At 43.2% G+C, this 5946-nt stretch overlaps 1 protein-coding gene across 2 annotated transcripts in view; it reads left to right on the forward strand.

The window, feature by feature from the left end:
• LOC117170229 (protein AF-10-like) overlaps positions 1-5946 on the forward strand; it is a 688368-nt gene that overhangs the window by 383160 nt on the left and 299262 nt on the right. The window lies entirely within an intron of this gene.

Genomic DNA, 5946 nt, shown 5'->3' on the forward strand with positions numbered 1-5946 from the left:
ATACTCACGGTATCGCTGTCACTAGACTGACACTCTTTCCAGAATCTTTAATATTTCTCTAAATTCTATAGCTTACCACAACAATGACAAATAATTGGATTTCTTGGCCAGAGGTTGACTTTGCTTCTGAAGGTAATTCTCTTGTTGACGATGACGAGTATCTCTTTTCAAAATCACCTGTTTTATCTCCGATGTAGATCGGCAGCTGATCTTACCTGGGATATTTCTTGGATTGCTTTAGTATGGTTTCCCTCTTTTTCTCTGCTTTCACTCAAACTACATGCACCGGCAACTATAGTTTCAGCTGCTATAGCCGCTCTGACCACTTTTTGCACACGGAGAAAACTGTCCGGGCACTCCTGAGGTTTTGCACCCGAGTGGTTCCCGTCCTCCTCGAAAAATGAACGAACCATGGAATGATTTCTGCATAAGCGAGAACGATTACGGTCTGCTCGGGATTCACTATGGCGAGACACGGGAGCGCTTAAATACGAATGACCCCCGGGCTAAGCTAGAGAAGTCATCGTACTTCACCGGCGTGATTTTTGATATGTATATGTGACGGGCGCCGAAGAAATGGGGCTTACTCCAATATATCGAAATCAAGGTTTTTACACATTTCGATAGTTCTTGAGCTGCTCTTCTTAATTAAACCATCGAAAAAAATATCCGAGTAATATCTGCGCGTCTCATCTATACTCCGCCCGTAAGACGCGTCTACGACCTATCTCCTTCCGTGAGAATGTAGTGTTACGTGGAGAGGGAAGTTTTAGTAAGTCTTCTCTCTCTCTCCGAAAAGTCCGGTCTATCGGGTCGACTTCAGCCGCTCGTCCTGAAAAATCTCACTTTTCAAATTAAGTCCACCTCCAAGCGCGCCGATGACAAGGACGATTAGTTTAACAGAATATTCCGGGTACAATCGTTGCAACTCCCTTAAAAGTTCTCGATACATCTCTTTCTTTTCATTCTCCTCGGCTATGATGTTTTTGTCAGCTGGTGCCAAAAATTCGATAACGAACATGGTTCGCTTGTTGAAGTCAAGAAGAACCATGTCAGGCCTCGAGTGAGCAACAGAAACAGTTGTCGAGAATATAAAGTTCCAGTATATACGGCACTTCTCATTCTCGAAAATTGACTCGATTTCCCTAGTAGCATTTAGAGGAGCGATTTTAAGGTTAATGCCGTAAGTGTGACAAAGATGGTAATAAAGCACTCTTAGCGCCGCACTCTGCCTTTGAATGTAGGTCGTTCCCGCGTGAGTTGAACAACTAGATAGTATGTGAGCTAAATGCTCGGGATAATGCATGCTTTTGTTCATGTGCATAACCTTTTTTGTCCCGATATCAAGGGATCTGAGCTTGTTCTTCGTCCATGGAACTACTCCAAATGACTAGAGTACTACCGGGACGGCAAGCATGTTCGTTGCAGATACTTTGTTCCTCGCCGACAGTTCGGAAGACCTGTGGCACGCCCAGGTATGTATAAGTCTCTCCAGCGCAAAGGTGTCGTAAAGCGCTTCTATCAACAATCACAGGATCTTCAGGTATGCCATTAAGTTTTCCTCGCTTCAAATAAACCTTGGCGCATTTGTCTAACCCAAATTCCATTCCAATTCCCTTAGTATATCGTTCGACAATCCCTAGAGCTAGATGTAGCTGCTTTTTGTTTTTAGCATAGATCTTAAGATCATCCATGTAAAATACATGAGTGACCTTTTACTTTCGGTCTGCAGGTTTGCCGCACAAGTACCCGTGGGAATGGCGAAGTGCTAGAGATAGTAGCAATAATGTAAGGCAAAAGAGGAGTGGGCTCATGGTGTCGCCCTGCAAGACAGCTCTCTGAAAGGTGACCTTGTTAGTTGTCACACGATTTTTCCCCAGATGAGATAGTAAATCTGGTTTTACAAAGCGGCATCAATCTCTCTATGCACCTAACTATTTGCGGATGAACCTTTAAGATTTTCAAAAGACAGATGATAAGTTTATGGGAGGTCGAATCGAAAGCTTTCCGATAATCAATCCAGGCCATCGATAGGTCACGCTGGTAGGATGCTGCGTCTTTGCAGACACTTCTATCGATGAGCAGTTTCTCCCGACATCCTGCTACGCCTTTCTTTGAGCTGCGTCTTTCATACATTTCTTGCCACACAGGTTCAATTGCCTGAACAATCGTATCATTTAGGATAGCTGTGAATATCTTATACAGTGTGTTCAGACAAGTGATTGGCCTGTAATTCTTCGGGTCAGCTAAGTTGCCTATTTTCGGCATTTAAAGGTGAGGTGAAAATACGGGTCAAATTCTGATGGGTTGAAGAAAAATTCTTCCACCAGAAGGTTTTGATACAATCTGGTCCCCGGATTTTCCGAAAAAATGTCCACGAGGCTCGTCATCCATTTCAGCTAGATCTTTATGCTTCAGAGAAACCTTGCAGTTGATGTTTCTCCGGGTCATAAAGCATCGCTCTTCCTCTATTGGATGCCAGCCTGCGGTTGGTCTTAGTGTTACCTCTCTTTCTCTGTTGCCGGCTTGTCTAGTTGTGGTAGAGTAGGCGTTCCGCTTACCTAGTCCCTTTTTCGGAGTATTTCAGCATCGTTTCGCAGACTTTGCAGCGAAAAGTGCGATAGCTCTGCGTGTATCTTGCACCACAGAGCATGCAGCCGTGCCATGTAACCCCGTTCAGGGGCCACACTCGCATCGTAGCACTCTAACAAGTCGTGATTCAGTCGCTCCGTCCACCCAAAGGTCGCGAAATCCCGCCGATCCATCGCATTGAATCCATTTTCATTGGCTCCCCCAGCTCTAGATTGGTCGGCATTGTTGGCCGACCCATTGTCTCGAGCCCTGCGCGTTCTGTTGTTTGGAACCGCACTTACTACAACTATGTTGTCATATTTGGCTTTGTCATGGTGATTGATGTAACCCCGCTTACGAATCTTCCAAAGACAGGCCTTGATTGCTACAATTCCAGCTTAAAATTCTGTAGTGATTTTTACCAGTGCGATTGTTGTTTCAGAACTGGGTTTCATCCCAAATATTCCAGCATGTAATCAGAGTGCATGGTAGGATGGGTAGGATTTCATCACCTGTGGGCACGTTCTTTATTGAGTTCTGCTGGTCAATGTCGCCGATCATACTATGTCTATCTTTTAGTGAGAGTCTGCAGGCCTCCGCTGAAGCCCTCTGACTAATCAGAATTTGCAGTTGTGGTATACCTAAAATAGTCTCCAATGCTGCCGTTGGAGTAGTTCTTATCGATCCAGCAATTCCTGCGTCTCGTAAAAACCAAAAGTTCAGTTTTATCTGGACTAACAGATAAACCATGATCTAAAGTTCTACAGTTCCTTCATGCTTTCCTGTTATCAAGATAACAAGTTCATCTACATATCCCTGTGTGTAGAAACCTAACTCATTTAATCTTCTTATTAAATCGTCAATGGCATGTGCCCATAAGTTGGATGAAAATACCCCTCCCTGTGGACACCCCTTTTTAATCTTCGCTCTCACGCTGCTCCCGTGGAGCGCTAATTGGACAATCATGTCGCATAGCATAGAACTCAGCCACCTATTGACTGTGAAACATATACCATGATCTTCCGAAAAATTGAATATAGAGTTCGTTGGGGTGTTACTGAAAGCATCCTCTATGTCTAAAAACGCTGCTATCGCTACGTCCCCCTCTCGTCCCGCTTTTTGAAAGCGGGAGGTAAATTCATGAAATGCGTCAATAGTGGATTTACTATTCTGCGAGGCCAATTGATTACTGTGAAGAGGTCTGTCTGGTAAGATTTCCTCCTTCAAATGAAAATCTAGTAACTTTTATAATGTTTTCAACATAAAGGAAGTTAGACTAATCGGTCTGAATGACTTATCCTTATAGTACGAATCTTTCTTCAGCTTTATTATAAAAATCGCTCTCACTTTCCTCCATACCTTAGGGGTATATCTCATAGATATGTACGCTCTAAAGATGTTACAGAGTCGTCTAATTAGTACATCCAGACCTTCTTTTATCAACTTCGGAAAAATACCGTCTTCTCTAGCGGCCTTGTATGGATCGAAATGAAGAATAACCCATCTTATTTTTGATTGTGACAATCCGGCTCGCTATTCTCCAATCATTCCCATCGGCCCTCTGATCCGAGCCGTCAGTGGTATTTAGCCTAACAGCCTCTTTCTCCGACCGACATCCAGTTTTGGAACCAGGAAAGTGCACCTTCATGAGGTGTTCTAGATTTTCGCTAGCTGATTCTGTCATGTTCCATGTTGGCAATTTTAATGCCTTCAGTTGACATGCTGGGTTTTTCTTTAAGATTCTCTGTAGTATAGCTGTATCAGGTGTCCGTGTCTGATTTCCTAATTCGAAGAGGACATTTGTGCTCATACGGTTTATTCATTGATTTAAACGGTAATCTTAAAGGTATTCACCTCTACTGTTGGTGTTCTTACTGTTCCATATCGTATGATGCGTGATTGCATCACATCCGATAATCAGCGATCATCCTATCGAGTTGCAATAGTCCAACAAGCGTCTTAGTTCCTCTGATAGTGGTGGGAATAATGAGTCACATGGCTGGTATGCTGAACAAACCATTAGAGGTTGTCGTTTTCCTCCTCTTTGATGTTCGACTTTAATCACTACCAAATCTTTTACTGAACCTCCGTAAGCTGACAAAGTCAATATCCCTCATAAGATATATGGCTGTCCGGGGTTTTTCCTCAGATCTATTGTATACAATAGAGCCGTATTTCTGACTTATGCCTTTCACCTCCGCCTTGCAGCACCAAGGTTCTTGTATTAGTGCAAAAGCCGTATGTTTCACTTTAACACGTCTGCTTAGGAGGGCAGATGCAGCTTTACTGTGGTGAAGATTTATTTAGATGAAATCCAAACGTGAAGTTTTGGCTCTGTTCATTATGAAGCAGCACCACCCTTCGACTGTTCCGAGAGCAGCTGCTCTTCTGCTATCCCCGCAGCGTCCTTACGCTTACAAGGAAAGGTCCCCAGGTGATAAGCGCCTGGAGAAACCTTATTAGACGGAAAATGTTCCTTGTAGTACCCACGACAAAGATTGACCCATCCTAAACCCTACCTTTTCGATATTTTTTAGCACCGACTCTCCAAAGTCTTGAATTTTTGCAATGTTTTACACTACTTTTCTCATGCAGTGCGATTAGATTGTTTGTCTTTTATCTTTCTCATCAAATTTTTGATACAAAAACTAAGGTCAGAATCGTGCAGAGCAACCCCAAAAATAAAAAGAATGACAATTCAATACATTAACATAAAATTTTTGGTGGAAACATAAAAGATAAGTTACAACCCATCTAATCGCACTGCTTGAGAAAAGTAGTGTAAAACATTGCAAAAATTCAAGACTTTGGAAAGTCGGGGCTCAGAAATATAAAAAATTTATGGGTTAGGATTGGTCAATCTTTGTTGTGGGTACCACAAGGAACATTTTCCGCCTAATGGTTCTCTTGGCACTTATCACCTGGGGACCTTCCCTTGTTAGACAGGATCTTCATCTGGATACTTCTCATACCCAGATAAGGTCTACAATCGACCTTTTCTACATGCTTAACGACGGAAGGGTCCACACTCAAGATCAACTGGGTTGATTTGGTGTCTCTCTCCACGTCGATTATAGTCCAATCCTCCTCCTTCAATGTGGGGTTTTAGATTTTCATCCTCCTGAGTATTGTTGCAGCTTTTTCGAAACTACCTTGTATCCAAGCAATGAGCTTGACAGGCTTAGGACGGTTCCTGGAATCAATGATCTTGATTCCCGCACCCACCCAAAGTCTCAAACCACCAAATGCTCCGAGAAGCCATTTCCTAGGCATCTCATTCGTGCAGGCGACGATCAGCACAACACTTTTATACTGGCATTCCTCAAATCTCATATAATGTCGCCAGGTTTAACCCCGGCGATCATTTTCTCGAGG

This window comes from Belonocnema kinseyi, chromosome 3 (genome assembly GCF_010883055.1).
Source record: "Belonocnema kinseyi isolate 2016_QV_RU_SX_M_011 chromosome 3, B_treatae_v1, whole genome shotgun sequence".
In the NCBI taxonomy this organism is placed as follows: domain Eukaryota; kingdom Metazoa; phylum Arthropoda; class Insecta; order Hymenoptera; family Cynipidae; genus Belonocnema; species Belonocnema kinseyi.